Genomic DNA, 19,292 nt, shown 5'->3' on the forward strand with positions numbered 1-19,292 from the left:
TGAATTTTAAAATTACACAGACATCTACAAATAAATAGGAGAAAGAGAAAAGGAAGCAGCGCTTACTATCTGAGAAATGCAGGTTGTTGCTGGATGGGCCTAGGCATATGTGAAAAAGTGCAGTGTGTTACATGTAACCTCATGATATAAGCCAATGAGAATAGGAAATATGTGCTGAATTCAGACTTGTCCTTCTTAAATATGTTCTCAGTATAACTTAATTCATTTTTTAAAAATGCTCACAGTTTTAAGCCTTACCCATCATAACACAGTGACAGAAAGTAAGCTATTGATTTCTGGTTAAATGAAATGCTTATCGCTTAAACTACCTTGTGAAGTTTGTAGAATGTGGTTTATGTTCAATGAGTAATCACTCTTTTTTTCAAACCTTTTTTTAAAAGCAATCCCCCACCCCCACCAAAGGTCTCTGCTACATTGTTCTAACATATAAAGCACATAAATAACTGCTATATCTGGTTACTGAGTCAGCTGTGCCTAACTGTGACAAATACATTAAATTACATTCCAACATACCCAGAATATTACTGACAGTCTAATGCTAAGAATTGTTTTGAAAATATAAATGTACTAAATCAGTTATACAGGGAAATATATAATAGATTGCCTTTTGTTAGATGAATATTTATAAGTTAAACCTAAACTCTAATAGCAGCATTCTTATTTTTAAAAAGTCTTGTAATCTTTTACGTCTGTTCTAATGGGGTAACTTTATGTTCAGTATTACATTTCTCTGCAATGATTAAAAGTGGAGTTAATCCTAATGGCATCTCTCATTATGAGAGTCTGGCATTTTTAATTTTGCAACTGCAGAATATCTCAGAATAGCCTTTATTTGTGGACTGGCCACCTGTACTTTTGACTTTGGGCAAATATTTATTGAGAACTTTATATTTACAAGCTGCTGTGCTAGAATTATAATAATAATCCCTAATTTATCATAATGCCTTACATAGTACAAACTGTTTTCAGATTTAGACTTTCACTTGATTTGCACAAAAACCTCCCAACACAGCCAGGGAATATGCCAGTATCTTTGGGTGACTTAACTACTACAGCTCCACTCCACTGCTTCTTATTCTGGGATAAAATAATCACAGTTTAATCAATTTAATATCCATGACTTAAACAAGAGAAAAAGGGGAGCTAGAAACCAAACCAGTAATATTAGTTGTTCAATTAAAATTTCAGTATTGTTTATATTGGCCTATTTTTACTCAGATTTTAATTAATATCTGAGCATAAATTTATCATCACATAAATTAATTATTGTTGATGAGACGGAAGAAAATGAAAATAATAAATTATCCCACATACTAGAGTCTGGCGAATATATTTTTCTCATCTGCTTGGGTTTATATAAAATTACACCCAAGCACATTAGCAGAATGAAATTCTAAAAGTCATATTAACATTTCTGAATAACATTTATAAATATGGAAATTTCATATGATAACTTTAGGTACATGTGAAACCGTATATGAAATATAATCTTAATTTTAAAATATTGTATGTACATTATACACATACATATAGAAAAAAGACTGAAAAATATATCACAATGTTAATAATAGGAGTTCAACTTTATTAGTCATTAGGAAAATATAAATTAAAACCACAGTATAACAACATTCCGTCTATTGAAATGGCTAAAGCGTAAAAGAGCACACCAAATTTTGGTGAGATGTGGAGCAACTAGAGCTCTCATACTCATCTAGCGGGAGTGTAAATTGGTCCAACCACTTTGAAAAACCATTTGGCCATATACTAAAGTGAATGTATGGATATCCTGTGACCCAGCAATTCTACTCCTAATTATATCTCCAACATAAATGTATATATATGTTCACCACAAAACATGTACAAGAATGTCTATAGTAGAACTATTTGCAATTGCCCCAAACTGTGGCATATTCACAGCTAAAAGAATGAGTAAAACATAACTATACAGAACAATATGAATAAATTTCAAAAATGCCCATATTCTCTTAATTTAATGTTAAGAAAATGAAGATGTATATATAAAAATGTATAGAGCCAGGCACAGTGGTACATGCCTGTAATCTCAGCTACTCAAGTCTAGCCTAGGCAACACAGTGAGACCTTGTCTCACATATATATATATTTTTATATATATATGTATGTATATCTCATATATGAGACATATACATATACATATATATTTATATATGTATGTATGTGTCTCATATATGAGACATATATATATGAGAGCTCATATATGTGTATATATACATATATGCATATATGTATATATGTATATATGTACATATATACATACATATATGCATATATGTATATATGTACATATATACATATATACATATATGTATGTATATATACATATGTGTGTATATATACATATATGTGTGTATATATGTACACATATACATATATACATATATGTGTATATATACATATATGTATACACATATATATGTATATATGTGTATACATATATATGTATATATGTGTATACATATATATGTATATATGTATATAGACATACATATATATGAGACCTTGTCTCATATATATATACGTATATCTCATATATGAGACATATACATACACATATACATACATATATATATATGAGACAAGGTCTCACTGTGTTGCCTAGGCTAGACTTGAGTATACATAAGTATACATATATACATATATACATATATATGTATATATATACACTCATATATTTACATATATACAAAAATATATATTTTACAAATATATATATACACAGACACACACAGATAAGTCAAAAGCACACAAAACTTAAAACTCACCTATGGCATTGGAAGTCAAGATGTATTTTTGGTGGAGTGTTGTAACAAAAGGAGGCATGAAATGAGAAAGATTCTGAGATGCTGATAACGTACTATTTCTGGATTTGGGAGCTGGACGCAGGTTACACAGGTGAGTTGTTTGTAAATAGTCAACTGATCTAAACGTGTGGTTATTGCAATTTTCTTTGTGTTTTAATAATTTAAAAGTTCCAAAAAAGAAAGAAAAGTTAATGCTGTTATTATTATTATTATTATTAATGCTGTTATTTCTTTGTAGTGGGATATGAGCAGATTCTTATTTATACCTTTCATTGTCTTCCAAATTTTATATACGAACATATAATACTCCTATAATTAGAAACAAGTTACTGAAAAGAATCTTTTCCAGCTGAGTGTGGTCCTCATGCCTGTAATCTTAGCACTTTGGGAGGCTGAGGCAGGTGAATCACTTGAGCCCAGGAATTTAAGACTAGCCTGGGTACCATAGTGAAACTCCAGTTACTTGGGGAGAACAAGGCTGCAGTGAGCCATGATGTGGCTCCAGTCTGGGCAACAGAGTGAGACTGTGTCTCAAAAAAACAAACAATGAAACTGGAAACCGTCATTCTCAGCAAACTATCGCAAGGACAAAAAACCAAACACCACATGTTCTCACTCATAGGTGGGAATTGAGCAATGAGAACACATGGACACAGGAAGGGGAACATCACACACCAGGGACTGTTGTAGGGTGGGGGGAGGGGGGAGGGATAGCATTAGGAGATATACCTAATGCTAAATGACGAGTTAATGGGTGCAGCACACCATCATGGCACATGTATACATATGTAACAAACCTGCACATTGTGCACATGTACCCTAAAACTTAAAGTATAATAATAATAAAATTAAAAAGATAAATAAATAAATAAAAAACAAACAAACAAGAAAACCTTTTCCTATGTGGTTTCTTAAATGTATTAATTATAACAATAATAATTTCAACTCCATAAAAATAAAAATTAAAAAGAAATCTTTTAAATCTGCTGTCTCATTATCCCATGAAGCAGTCAAGGCACACATCATTATTTCCTACTTCCTTAGAATCTCTTTGGGTTAGATTCAGGAATTTGAATTTTTTTCAACATCCTTAGTTTATTCTTGTTCACAACTGATTTTGAGAACTAGGCAGTGCATAAGGTTGCAAAGGGAAATTTCTTACAAAAGAAGAGCAAAATGGGGAGAAGTTTGTTCTCTTTGCTAATCAAAGTCATTTTCATGGTCACAGGTGATATTGCCTAAAAACTTGAAAGTATTTTCACGTATGCGTTGCATATGTAAATTATGATATGTCAGAGAAGATTACTCTGCACTGAAGACTGGCTCCATTATGATCTAAGAAGAGTTCATATAACATTGAAAATAATAAGTAGTTATGTGAGCTCATTGCCCAAACTTGCCCAGTTTGTGATTTACGTGAAATTATGTCAAGATGATCCTAGTAACTGCATTGTGCCCAAAGACTATTTGTAATAAACATTTATTTTAATCTGAATTCTCATTAAAGACATTATTGATCAGTATTTTTTGAGTGTTCAGTATGTATTAGGTATTGAAAAATAGAACAGGATGTCAAATAACGCAGCTATTTCCCTCTTCTAGTCTCCACTGCTTTGAAGATAGTATATAGTAATGATCTGTGATTGGAGAGAATTTCAGATGCAAAAATATCTAACCATGTGCTTCTGTGTAGAGGATAATGTGATTAGGCTGCTAATTTTTCATCTTAAATGCTTCATAATTATGAAGCTCAGCAAAATTTGCATTACTCTCACACAGTAGTCTCCAGACTAGATAAATCCATAGCACGTAATTGTGAAATTACTTCCAAATGATAATCTTTTACTATTTTCTTCTAATCAATGCCACCTGCCTTCCTTTTAATAACCATAGTTATTTATAATTGTTTCTACTTTGTGCTTTTGTAAAATGTCCTTCACTTCAGAGGCAGGTGAAAATAATTCAAAAGAGTCTTTAAGAGTCTTCTGAAGGCATGTTTTGAGCTTGAACAATATTATAATAAATTATTCCTCAAACAATACTAATTATGACTATCTTGACTCTATTTTTGAATAAAAAATACAGTTTTGCTTCAAAATGCATTTAAGCAGAAATTTTAAAAAGATAAACATTTCATCTGTGTGCAATTTTGTAATCTATTTTTCTAGGTTCTGCTTCAAGAGTCTTGGATGTGTTTAATTAAGGTATCACAATTATTTTTATGATAGTTGATTGTGATGTCAGGGATACCAAAGCTCTGGAGAAAGTAGGTTGGCAGGAATCAAAATATATTTTCTGTATGTATGTGACTTCACTTACAGATAAATAGTCATCTTTCTACTACCATTTGTACATAAATAAATGCATCATGAAGTGATTCTAAAGAATAGAGTTTTACTCTCATACGTGACAGTGGTAGCAAATGAGCTCTAGAGATGTTAGGGGCCACATCGAAGCACACGCAGCTGGTTAACAGCAGCTGTTTCTCGTTTTTCAAAAAAGTTCCCATGACTCCCACTCCTTTGCTCTTTTTATTCCTACAGAATCAGTTCTACTTTTTCAAATGCATTGTCCTATGATAGTAAAAGGAGCAATAAAATATCTGAATAGTATTAATATTTATTATTTTAACCTATGATACCTTCTGATAAGAATCTAAGAAGTCAGTATGGCACTGTTAGATATCATCTATGTTTTTTTAGCCAAACTGAACTTCTTGGAGTCCTCCCCAGTGTCACTGACTGCTCTTCATACTTCCCCTGTTCTTCAGCTGGCTGCCTACTAGTTCTCACTTCTTATTATAAATTGCTAAATTAAACCTCATTTTATTCATAAATTTATGAAAAAGAGTATAGAGTCAGGACACATTTGCATAATGTGTGCCTTTGCCTAGAATTTATGGAAGTGAATAACAAAAACATCAAAAACATAAATAGAGGCCAAACTTCAGCTTTAGGAATACCCTAGGTGCATGGCCATAGGGTCATATTCCAAATCTGTCAGATAAGACAGCTGAGGATGCTAAGCTTTGAATTGGTAAGTGAGTATGGAAATTCCAGTGGTGAAAGACAGCCATAGGAGAACAAAAGGAAATGGCTCACTTGAGACTCATCCTTCTCCCACAGAACACAAGAGATACAAATCTAATAGAAAAACTATATTATGCTACCATTTTAACTGCCTAGATGAGGTTTTAATGGGAATCTGATGCATGACTGGAGGCAAGATTAAGCTTAAAAAGATACTGTGAATAATACTCAGTGGAGGAGGGAAATAGATTTGTAGCTACTTAGTGAAATCTGTAAAAGGCTGATTAGGGAGTCCAAAGCTGGGGAACAGAAAATATGGTATAAGGTGTCCTTTCTTTAGAGATTGTGGAAAGCTCTCAGAGCAAGGTACTCAACAAATTTACATAGAAGTAGGTAGATAAAAATTTCCCCAGAGATACTCTTCACACAACCTCCAGCAAGTGAATGATTAATTAAGAACTATGGGCTTGAATACTAGGTTTCTAGCTCAAAGCATAAGGAAAAATACAAGCCATACCAAGGTAAACAAGGAATACAACCTCAGTGAAGTTCAATGAAAAATAAAGCATTCTACAGCTATATTGACATTGGAAGTAGGACATCTATCATGGGGAACAAATGAGTATGACCCAAGTCTTTTCAGCTTCACTAGAAGTTACAAGATAATGGAATAACACTAGAAGGTTTTGAAGAAAATAGGCATTAGTCTTCAAGGAAGGAGTTTAAAGCTTCTCTTCATTACTTCTACTCCAGGAAAGAGGAGAGTCGATCTTGTTTAGTCAGATACCACAGCAACAAGTAGGCTTGCTAGCGAGGCATGTCATGTATAATAAAAGTTAAAAGATTATTGCTAATGGTATATCTCTTTTTTCTTGTTTCCTGCTTGTAATGCTGAGGTGGTAAGGACAAAGAACTTTGTTTCAGCAGTAAAAATAATCCAGAAGTAAAATAATCCAGATCAGCATTCAGAATTAAGGAAAAATTATTATCTATGTTTGTTTGTTTATACTGCACTTGGTGCTGGAATGTGTATATTTTATCAACCTGGGAAAAAGAAAGAGCCTATCTTAGCTTTAGTTTTCAAAAGCTGTGTAAGCCTAATTTACTTATAGCCTAGGAATGGTTCAGATGGGCCATTCCAGGCCAACAGAGTTCTCTGCACTGGGCTCTGGGAACAGTGTTAACAGTAGTTAACTCAGAATGACTCATAAAGGATTAGAGCTGGAAAGTAATCCACAGCTTCTGTTCAAGATGTGGTTATGATTTCATGTTTGAGTCCTCACTTGCCATTCTAAATATATAGCAATGATAAACTCTAAAATGAAAAAATTGAAAAGACATGGCTGAACTAAAAATTTATCTATGCATCTGAAATCATAAGAGAAAACTCAAAATAGTAAATTATAAGACTGCTAAATTTTGGGACCAGAATTAGGCAAAGCTGGGATGGAGTAACAGGGACTAATGGTGGCCCACGTAAAGCAGGAAACTGGGGCCAGGCTTATTGCTTAAAAACAGAGGCTGTGTTGGAGCTTCATAATTTATGAAAGGAGGTTGTAAAAAGCCGAAGCCAATGATTTCCTGGGTTACGGATTGCACAGAGATGAGTATTTTGAGAGACAGAATTACCATAAGCAGGCACAGATTCAAATCTAGGAACTGGGCCAATCCACCCACTGACTTATCGAATAAATACCAGTACTTGAAAGGAGACCCTAGAACAAGTGGAGTTTGCTGATAATTGTGGTGCTCTTTGACTTGTAGATGCACCGCCCTGATCTCCGCCTTCATCTTCATATGGCATTGTCTCCTATCTCTTTATGTTGTTGTTCTCCTATGCATGTCTGCCTTTTTGTCCAATTTTCTCCTTTTAATACGGACATCAGTCATATTGGGTTAGGATCTATCCCAATGACCTCATTTTAACTTGGTCACTCCCGTAAAGACCCTGTTTCCAAACAAAGTCACATTCCGAGGTACTAGGGGGTTCAGAGTTTAACGTATCTTTTTGAGGCAGACACAATTCCAACCATAACACTCACCAGTCATTTAATAGGAAAAGTACAGTGAGACCTCGGGAAATCAAAGAGCAAGATAACCAGAAAGAAGAGCAAAAATTCTCATCAGCAGCCAGAGTTCTCAGAAGACAAAGGAATGTCTTCAAATAGTTGAGGGAAAATAACGGTTAGGCTAGAATTCTATATCCTATTAAAATATCCTTCCAGACTAAACGCCAAATAAATCATTGTTTTCAAGCACATGAAGACCAAGAAAGTTTACCACTCATACATTCTTACATAAAAATCTACTAAAATGGAATAGAGAAAGGGAAGGAGTAGGATTCAAGGACCTACAGTGAGTTCAGAAATTGGTGAAACATACTGGCATATGCAATTAGCAACTAAATGTAAAAAAAAATTTTTATATGAGTGCTACTTTTAAAGTGGAGCAAAAGAATCTAGGTAACAAAATCAGGAAACATTGGGAGAAGAAGGGTAAAATAAGGGCTTACCTTATTTAAGAGAATAGAAAAACTATGTTTGTTGGAGGAACTTATAGCTAGATAGGTATGACAAATGGGTATCAGACAAATACAAGCAACAAGAAAGTAGGAAGTAATGATATTCATATCAAACAAAGTTGATTTCTAGGCAATAAAAGTGGCAAAATATTAATGTTACAAACATTACAGATTCATGAATCAGGAGAAAAAAGTGAGACCTACAATGAGAAAAAAATTAATATCCCCATTGAAGAATGGACAATGGTCATACAAAGGTGATGAACAGAAAAAAATACAAATTTCCAGGAAACATGAAAAATATATCTAATTGCATTAATAATTCTATCAGTGCAGAATGCATGATAAAATATACTTTCACTTTTGAATTAGCATAGGTTAAAAATATTGACAAAATTCATTATTAATGAAGGGGTAGGGAAATAATAACTCATGATTTATTGATGGGAGTTACATGGGTAGTTCTTTCTTTAAGTAATTTAGTCTATATATCAAATTGTAAAGTCAGCAAACTATTTGACCCAGGATATTATCCTACTTTTAGAAATTTAAGGAGATGATTACAACGGTGTTCTTCACATTATTTATAACACCACCTTGAGAATTCAGATAGGATGAAGTAATCATTTTAAGATGACAAAGCAAAGCAGCATAAAACAGGGAATTTTTTCGGGCATCTTCATTTTTCTGTTTAACTTTTATATTAATAACTTTGAACCACTTTTGCATGAATTATAAATGCTCCTTGCTATAAATTACAGAAACAGAAGCTTTCCCTTTTAAATTGAGAACGTGATTGTATTGTCATAAACTAGGAATTCCCTGAATAGACAATAGCTAACAAGACATACTTATTTTCAGAAGGAAGGATTTAAGATCCGTTGCTCCTAAGCCAAAGTCATCTTTCTTGGCAGACATCCTCCATCACATTAACTCATTAAGATACTTGCAGCTAGTTTATGAGGAAGGATTTCATTAGTAGTTCAATTATAGGACTATGGTTTTAACACTTTATCTGAAAAATGACTAGGCCGAAGTCATATAGCCCTGTCCTGTGGTGAAGTCACAGACATATACAGGTACTAGAGAGGTAAGGTAACTGAGTAGAGCAGCCTGGGTGGAAAATGTAGTCAGTTGGGGTAGCACAGAACCTATCTCAAGAGCTTCGAATAAGCACCACCATGCTGGAATGTAGACTCAGGGTTTCTAAACCTTTATATTGCTCTAGGACTGGTGTGTGTGTGTGTGTGTGTGTGTGTGTGTGTGTGTGTGTATTAAAGCCCCCCATTTTTAAATATTGACTTAATGTTTAAGAAGATGTTTTGTAGGTCAAAGGAAACATGTCTATAAGTCATATCTGGTTCACTGACTATTTGTTATCTTTTATCTTTAGTGGAAGAAATTACTTTGGTGACCCTTCCTTTCTTCTTCAGCCTGGTAGCTATGCCAGAACCTTTACTGAGGAAAACTTTAGCCTACTGTCCTCACTCCTTTCCCTGCACAATTTATCCCACCTTCTGCTTCAACACATAAAATGGTTAAAATTTGTACTTTCTTGGGCCATTTTTGGCTTTGTTCTAGTTTAGTCAGTATTTTTTATTTTCCTAAGAGGAAATGGACTCTATATTTTGCTTTGCTCATTAGTAAAGTGGTAACGATCAGCCCTTATCTGGGAATTAGACTGCCTGGACTCCAGATCTTGCTGAAGACTAAAACCTCAACTTCTCTCAATTTTTTCCCCAATTGTTTAGACCTCATTGGAAGAAAGAAGACACTCGTTATTTACTTATTTCCTTTTTTTATTTTTATTTTTATTTTTTTACTGTGATCTCCTGTAAGAAAGTCTTCAGCTTTAACACCTTACATTTTTTTTCCTTCCTTTGAAAGTTGGTTACACATTTGACCTGCATAGTCTTGTGGTTTACAACACTCTTAAATGCCACTGGGTCTAAAATATTGTTTGAGGCACTGATAACGTTAATTGCCAGATGTTCAAGGCTCTCAATGAAATGTCCTTTCTCTTCTACATCTGTACCAGACAATCTTGCAACATCACAATGGTGTGCTTTGGCCAACATCCAAGTGCCTCTTTCTTGAATGAGGAATCAGAATTCCTTGGAATAACATCCAAGTGCCTCTTTCTTGAATGGGGAATCAGAATTCCTTGGAATAATCTCCATTTTTAGCAGTTAGGAAATTTGGTGGACAGTCTCTCTAATTGTTTCATTCAACCAATAAGTCCAGACTTTGGGGGGATTCTGTGGCTGTGGGCAGTGAAAGCTACTAGATTGGAACATTAAATTAAGTGTGTATCACCAGGTCTCTGGTCCATTTTAATGAAAGCAGCTTTTTCAGAAACATTGTATCAGCTGAGATTAGCTTACAACCTTTCAGGGCCCCTCTTTCCTGGTTATTTTCCACAGAAGTAGTATTGTGGTATATGTGCCCAGGTCACCATATAAGACTGTATACATTTTACTGACTAGTCCAGAATGGTAATTTCCCTCACAGGATCTGGTTCCACCAGTGAGGTATGTTCTATCACTATCTTCTTTAGGAACAGTGTTGCTCGAGATAAGTAATCTTCATTTCCTATCTTTACCTATTCAGTAGTTGAAGGCCATTTTTGACAAAAATGTTCTCCCTCAGCCCATTCTTGCCCCATGTAATTTGCTGTCTACGCTGGAGCCAACACGACCTTTCTATGATGCAAATCTGATCATCTCATGACACTACTTAAATCTTTTCAGTTGTCTTCTGGTAAAGGTCCCAAATGCCTTACCATGTATTATAAAGCCCTTTAAAATGATACCTACCTACCTTTAAATCTCATTTCTCACCACTCTTCTTTGGTAATCTGACCATTCTGAATTATATTCAGTTTTTGGAATAATGCTTTTCTCTGTTTCCTTAATCTTTAAGTCTTTGAACATCATTTTCTGTCTGAAATCCTCTTTCATTTGCTCTTCACCTGGCTAATTTATGAGAATACTTCAGCTCTCATTGTGATATCACTTGCTTAGAATGACTTTTCTGATCTCCAATCCTGACTTAGATGCTCCCTCTGGTGTACTTAACCCATACTACTTATAACACATTGTAATTGTCTATTTACTTTCCTATATGCCAAACCCCAGTATACTATACCATACATTCCAGAAGGCGGAGATCATCTTTGTTTTCTTTCCCTAGCATTCAACACAATGCTAGGCAAATAAAATGCCTAAATATTCACTAAATGCCAACCACTCACTCACTGAATGAATGAATGAACTGGAGGAGATCTTTGCTAGAGATATATACTGTGAGCAAAGTCTATATAGAATTAGACTATGCCAAACTGAGGCTTTTGTGGGCATATATATATATATAAAATCTTTTAAATCCATATATAATAGCATTAAGCAATATGGAAATTTTTTTAGCATTCAGGATTGTTAAATATATATTGAACTCATGACAAACAAATATTAATGGCAAAGTTCCTATCATTAAACAGATGTGTGAACCTCTAGGCAGAATGTTGTGTTAGATGAAGTTTCTGCTTGGGAACTAAATTTGACAGACAACATGCAAACACAGTACAAGCCTGAATTATGCTCAACAGAAGGAGGAGCTATGAGGTTCTCCAGACTGCATGTAAGCTTTTTCTCAATAGGATGTTAAATGTATTAGTATGGAGAAGACTGTTTAGAAATCTGTTTCACTTGAAATTATGGGGGTTACCAGCTTAGGCTTAGGAGTCAAACAAAGGTTAAGTCTAATACTGGCTCTTCTATTTACCGCTTGGCCAAGAACCTTAATGATGCTGAAACTCAGTTTTTGAGCATAAATGGGATAATAATAATACTCCTTCCCTAGACTTACTGTGAAGATTAAATGACATTATATTCTTGGCATAGCATTAGGTACAGAACAAATCTTCAGTAAGTGTTAGATACTGTAATTCTTTAGTCCACCCTTACCATCATATAGGTGAAACCAAGGCACCAAAGATGTTAAAATGAAATCACATATGGTCTCACAGCTAGTTAGTGAAAGACAGAGGATTATAGGCAAAATCTTCTGTTCTTCATATGTTTCTCTTATACCTCGTGCTCTTCACCTGCTTGTTTGATGAATATAGTGTATGAATGCAAATAAGAAGGTGTCATAACCCAGAAGGAAAAGATTATAATCACATGGTGACAATGCTTTTATGAAATATAAGTATTATTAACTTCTTGTAACTCTTCCTATATTCTCTGTTAATTATTAGTAGTAATAAGGAAAAAAAAGAACATAACTATAAAAGCAAAAAGAAAAAGAAAAAAAGCCATCATTTGAAGAAGATGATGAAGTTAGAAAGGATGTTAGCTGTGTAGACTTGCTCTTTTGTGTTATAAGTGCAGTACTAAGATGGTAAGTATGTATTTGATATCAGAGATGACCTCACTATAGGCAAAATGTGTGGCAAAATGGAGAGGGGGCAATTTGAGGATCAAAAGGAGCACTCTTTGTCCATTAGGTTTTTAAAAATAAGTTAATAGAGGTGCATGAGAGCTTAAATATTTATTCTTTTGATTTTTAAGGCTTTTCTCTTTAAAGAATAATTTTTGAAAATGCAACTATCCTAATATGTTAATAGGAGTTTTTCTAGGGAATGAGACACATGATAGATAATGAGCACATAGGAAGTTGCCAGGAGGCTGATTAATAAAGCATACTTTATAGTTCCCAGTTTGGGCAAGATTTATTTCTTTATTCATTTCAAAATGTTTAACAAGACATGCATGTCCAGCTATTACTACAATATTGGTTTTGGACTTACCCTTCTGACATAAAAAACTATAGAAGTGTACAAATTAGACAAGGTAACTCTTTTTTGGCACTGGTTAACATGCAATGCACTGAGAAGTCAAAAATTTTAAAGACACACTGAAGTACTATACAATACTGCAAACCATTATAAAATGCTAACTCAGAGAAGAATGTAAAGGATAAAGGGAATTGAAATCTGATAATTTGATTATTTAATCTCAGTTTTTGTTGTTCCTTACATTTCTTTTTGAGTCTTTTCCTTGATTGTATTATGTCTATTATTCAGAGACAAGTTATTACTAAAATTCTTTTTTTCAGCTAAAATTCTCTCTTTGTCTCCATTTTGTTTTTGTTAAGTTTAAATGGATATCTATTGGTTAGATGTACAGTATGGTGTCAAGTACACCCTCCACCTTGTATGGTGGACAAGTGTTCCCTCCACCTGGTGAGATCATTAGCCATAATATCTTATTTCTTTTGAGAGGTGTTTGATCTAGGTTGGCCAAATATGAGGGTATCTGCTAAGCCTTTGCCACACAGGCTGTGTGTGATCTAAGTACAGACAAATATTTCTGCAAAAACTGATGCAGATGTTGGAGGGAGAGAACCTATTTCATTCTGAGATCGCATGTAGGGAAGACACGATCTGGAGCAGCTGGGTGGGGGCAGCCATCTTTGCCTCCACTTGGGTAAGCCTGTGGTGAATGAAATCAACACGGAGGAAAGTAATGCTGAGAGAACAAGAGAGATGTTTGATGACCTCTTGGATCCAGCCTGCTTGTAGACATTTGAGTTATGTGTGCAATTAAATAGTGTTTCCTCCTTTTTGTTGTTGTTGCATAAGCTAGTTTGAGAGGCTTCTGCTAGTTGGAGAAGCATCTGCCATTTGCAACCAAAGGAGACCTGATTAATACTGCTAGCCTAGGACTGCTGTTTTAAGAAACCTTCCACACAGAGTTCTAAAAGGAGCCTGCAGGAGGTATTCAATGACCTTACAAAACAGTAGGATTTTGACTGACTTTTTGGAAGAATGAAAACTGAACATGCTCATTCTTATTCTCAAATCTATTGGGGAAAAGCAGATGGATCCAGCAATCTCATGTAATTGCTTACTTGGCTAAATCATTAAAGACTACAGGGATTTGCCATTTTATGAAATTAAAAGAAGAAACAATAGGGGCTATTATCTAACTTCTGAAAAAGAAGAATGTCTGCAGGTTCTTGGGGCCCAGCAGGAAAAAAGGTTATAATCAGCCCATTAGTCTTATAGTAGTTAAAAGTTGCATGCTTTGTGCCTTGCTATGGTTAGCGTCAGCTATTTTCTAGCTTCCGCACAAGGAGACTTTCCATGTTTTCTGGGAAAAGAGTTTAGGATCCAAAATGTTCATCTTTCAATTTAGGTTTCTTCAGGGAAGAAAAATAGCTAGTCTGTAATATTGACTGCAAAGAAATATTGGATATGAAATCTCTGATTGAGACATCTGAAAGATTACAAGCCACACTGGCAGGGCAGAGGTTAAAGGCAGACATCCTACAGGGAACCCTTGAGTTAGACCACCCTATTTTTTCGTTTTAACAAGATAGCACTCAGATTGAGGCAGGCCAAGCAATAACTCAGTGGCATCCTGAGTCTGAAAGGGAAATGCCAGGAGGCTAAGAATCCTGGAGGGCTTTACAGGAGGGCAATGCAGTAGGGTCTCTTAAACCAATACTTGCTGTATATCCTTCAAAGACGCCCGCCTCCCGCACCATATGAATCAGAAAATTTGGAAAATAAAGAGAATACTCGTGAGTGAGTAAAACCTTTCTTTGCGATGTTTTGTCATATTTCCTTCTAGTATTTTTACCTTTAAATATGTTCTTTAAGTAGTTGTTATTACTGTATACAAAAAATTTAGCACTGTACTTTCTAAAACATTATAAGCAATTCACCATGTGTTTACATAACTTTTGTAACAAACATTTTAAATTATTATATACTATTTTTATCTACAAAAGTAATTCTTATGTTTTAGATAAAAATCTCTTTGAGAAATATAATGAAACTTCTACACCAGTGATTCTTATCCCTCAGCGTGCTTCAGAATAACATGGGAGCTTTAAAAAGATCACTGTCCAGGCCTCATCCTCAGAAACTCACATTTAGTCAGGAAAGGGGCCCAGGCACCAGCAAAAAAATAAAAAAGATGATTCTAATGTGTCCAGGATTAAGAACAACTGATACAGCCCACACCCCCCAAACATATATGCCTGTAAAATCTATGTACAGCAGTGGGGTTCATAAATTCTTTGGTTTTAAGAACCCTGAGTTATCATCTAGTTTATGTAATCTGGTGTATGTAATTATTACATAATTTTTAGACAGACTTCTTCCAAGGTTTCCCCATTATAAATAATGCAGTGCAGCTCTGGACGTGTGGATGTACATAACATTTTTCAGAAGTAAGGTTTCCCTGGGTCAAAGTGTGTGACGTTTTGTGACTCCTTCTACATATTGCCAAATGCCTCACGTTGGGTCCTATTACCATATTTTCTTTCCTCTCATATATGTACATGTCAGTACTCAGCCAAAGACTCAAGGGTGTCCCTCTGCAGATCTTTGGAGCTCTCTCTCTTCTGTCCAGCCTCTCTTCTCCACAGTACTCTTCCTCATAATTTCTAGTAACTGTGACCTCTCTGAACTTCAACTTCTGTCTCCCTACCTAATCAAGATTAAAGGGCTCTGTTTGGATTTCCTCTTGTTCTGCAACTTACAGCATGGAAACTGCCTCTAGGCAGTAATCTTGTACAACAGTGTTTGTTTTCCTTCTCCCTGTATCACAGTCCTGTGCTATTTCTTTCCCATTGTCTGAAAACCACTTTCAGGTATTTTTTATGGTTTTCTAGTTGTTTAAAGCAGATAGAGTAAACCTGGTGGCCCTCTTAGTCCATCTTGGCTGGAAGCAGAAGTAAGTCCATTTATATTTAACATAATTACTAATATGCGGGGATTTATTTCTACGAACTTATTCTGTGCTTTCTACTCTTTCTCTTTGTTCTGTTTTCCTCCTTTCTTGATAGTGTTTTTCAGACTTTTCTTCAGGAAGTGCTTAAGACTACTTTTGGCAGTGTGTATGAGATGTGTATACATGTAGGTAGGTAGTCTTATAAAATACATTGTTTGCAAAAAGAGTGCATCGCAAATAAAAATTGAAAACCAACTAACCAAGACAATTTGTGATAAGTTATACAGCTAATTCGACAGTCAACTATGTTTATCCATTTAACATTTGATGAACATATGGATATCAAGGACAATGCCAATTTGTGTTAGTTATTTCAGGGATCACATTTCTGTAATAGATTTCAAGCACTTATTTCTAACAAATGAAAATTTCAGGCATGTTCTTTAGTCTATTATCATATTGGTTTTCTGTGATTATATTCACCTTTGTATTGGAGTTATTTGCATAGATCTGCATCTGTCTCCTTTATGAGACTCGATGAACGAGAGGGCAGAGATCTAGGTACCAGCTGTGGTAGATGCTGGAGAAGTATTTAACTAATCGACTTGCATGGAACCCTGGAAATAAAATTGTAAAAACATTGTTGAAAAAGGAAAGCTTATGGTTCCTCCCTGAATTTTTCAGGCCAAAGTTGGCTCTGCCTTTGTTTCATCACTGTAGTTCTGTTAAATATAGGGCTTTATAGATATTAATACGGTTGCATCTATATTATCTCTGTTAAATATAGTTCCATATTATATATAGATGTGTTGTTATGTATATGAATGTTAGCTTCCCTTTTTATAGATTTGACCTGTGCTTATACAGTATGGCTCAAGCATCTAGAACAGAATCAATTGTAGGGCTTGTTAAAGATGCAGATTTTTTTGATCTGTACACATGGACTATGCAATTAGACTCTCTAAGGAGGGTTACGTGAAATGTACATTTTAAATCAGTGATTTAGGCATATGATTCTGATTTATTAAGGAAAATAAACCATGTTTTTTGTTTTGTTTTGTTTTGTTGCTGGGGAAGGGATTCTCACTAATTCAAAACTGTGCCCTGGTCCTCCCATCCCAGGATGGGTAGAAGGCTGTCCTAGAATACTCGTGGCTTATCTATTTAGGAGTAAGATGATTTCAGAACCTACCCCTTATTTACTGCCTTCTTTAGAGATTATTAGTAAATTAATCTTAATTAAGAATATCAAACATTAATGAGGTGCAGTTGTGGGTTCAGCAGCTAAGTGCTGCTCTTACTAATGAGAATAAACTCTTAGCTGTTTTAAAGCAGGACTCTTTAGCACAAAATACTTGGGTCAGAAGTCTTTACCACCACCATAGCTCAGCTAAGCCCTCAGAGATGACCTCTAATGCAGCCAGGAATGAAAGAACATCTTTTCTCTGGCTTATTTCTGTGGGCCAACCTGGACTTACTCTGTGGATTGAGCCCTGGTTTCAAAGTCTGAGCAGAGTCTGGGAAAAATGAAGTCTGGCTGTGTGCTAAAGTGGGGTTGGCATTAGATTCACCGCTTGGCCGTATCACTTACTGCCTCTTTGACGTTGGGCAAGTCCATCACTTTCACTTGGTTTTAGCTCCTCTGGAAAATAAATATAATCATACCCTACCTATTTCATCAGGGTATTGTAAAATCCATGAGATAATACCTCATCATGGTTTATGTTCCTAGCATTTCAGCATGCAGGCAATGAAAATTTCTCCTTATGATCCCTGCTTCTTACATCCCTAATTGTATCTGTCTTTTGCCCTGTCCCCCTATTGCTCTATTTCTTACCAGGTGTGAATTGGGACAAGGGAGAAAAAAATGATTTGTTCAGACATATAAATACACAACAAAGTATTAGTCAGTGCATCAAGCTAAATAAGCCAGAAATGATTCATTTATGTATTTATTCATTCATTTGATAAATATTTATTAGCCACCTATTAGTAAAATATATTTAATTTTGTTTTATCATATTTGTATTAAAGATAATATACATTTTTGGATGAGTGAGTAAAAAGATGATTAAGTATAAATCCAATGTATTGAGACTGTAGATGGTAACAGCGGCTGCATGGCTGAGTAAGGACATAAGCCGGGTCTGTGGAAATGTTATAGAAGTTGGTCTAAAGAAAGGTTATATACAGCAAGACTATTTGAACAACAAAGGACTTATTAAATTGAATTCATGTTCAAGGGGAAATTATACTTCAGCGATGAATGACAACCTGTCAATCAAAGTAAGTTTCAACATCCAGGGTAAGAAGGAGGGAAATATTTAGCTCCCTTCTTTCCACATCAGATCTGCCCCTGCTTTCTACCCTTTTCTTCACTCACTTACTTGCTTGCCCTCTAAAAGACGAAGAGTGGCAACTTGCTTCATGGTGGTCTTTTAAGAAATGAACCTGCATTCTACTTCCTGTTTCCTACTTTAAAGTGAAAACGAGGTCAAAACAGAGTTTGGCTCTTTGAAACTAGCCAGGCAAATTAACTCTAACATTTCTTTCTATCTCTTCCATACATTTAGTTATTTGGATAAGGTAAGCTGGACCTTTAGCCCTTCAACTTCCTTCTGTTTCATGATCAGTTAGATGTGGTAAGATCCCAGGATTTAGATTTGGAGGAACTAACACCTTTTAGTCCTTGAGCGTCTAAGTAGTGTGGAATCTACCTTTTACCAGTGCGTATATGAATTTAGTTCTGTAGTATAATAGGAAATCACACTAATAACTAGAATCAAATGTACTCTTCCCCTCAAAAAGGATAGTATGGGAAGAATTCCAAAAAATAAAACTTGGGAAAGGCTCTATAGCAAAATATAGTTGCCCAAATATCTCTTTATTTCACTGGGTTTGTCTAGGCAAGTTGAACATTTCTGGTCCAGAATCTTTAGTTAATCCCAACTAAGATACAATGAAGAAGGAAGATCTCAGAACTACTGTATTAGAGTTTGAGGATAAATGTAAAATTATAACAGCCAGTATAAAAATGAGCAAAGACTGGGATCATTACCTTGAATAAAATGGTATGATTTTTCACAGAGCTTCTAGAGCAGTTTCTAAAATAAATATGGAGAAGATAGAAGAGCCA

The sequence above is a fragment of the Pongo pygmaeus genome, chromosome 2 (assembly GCF_028885625.2).
Source record: "Pongo pygmaeus isolate AG05252 chromosome 2, NHGRI_mPonPyg2-v2.0_pri, whole genome shotgun sequence".
In the NCBI taxonomy this organism is placed as follows: Eukaryota; Metazoa; Chordata; class Mammalia; order Primates; family Hominidae; genus Pongo; species Pongo pygmaeus.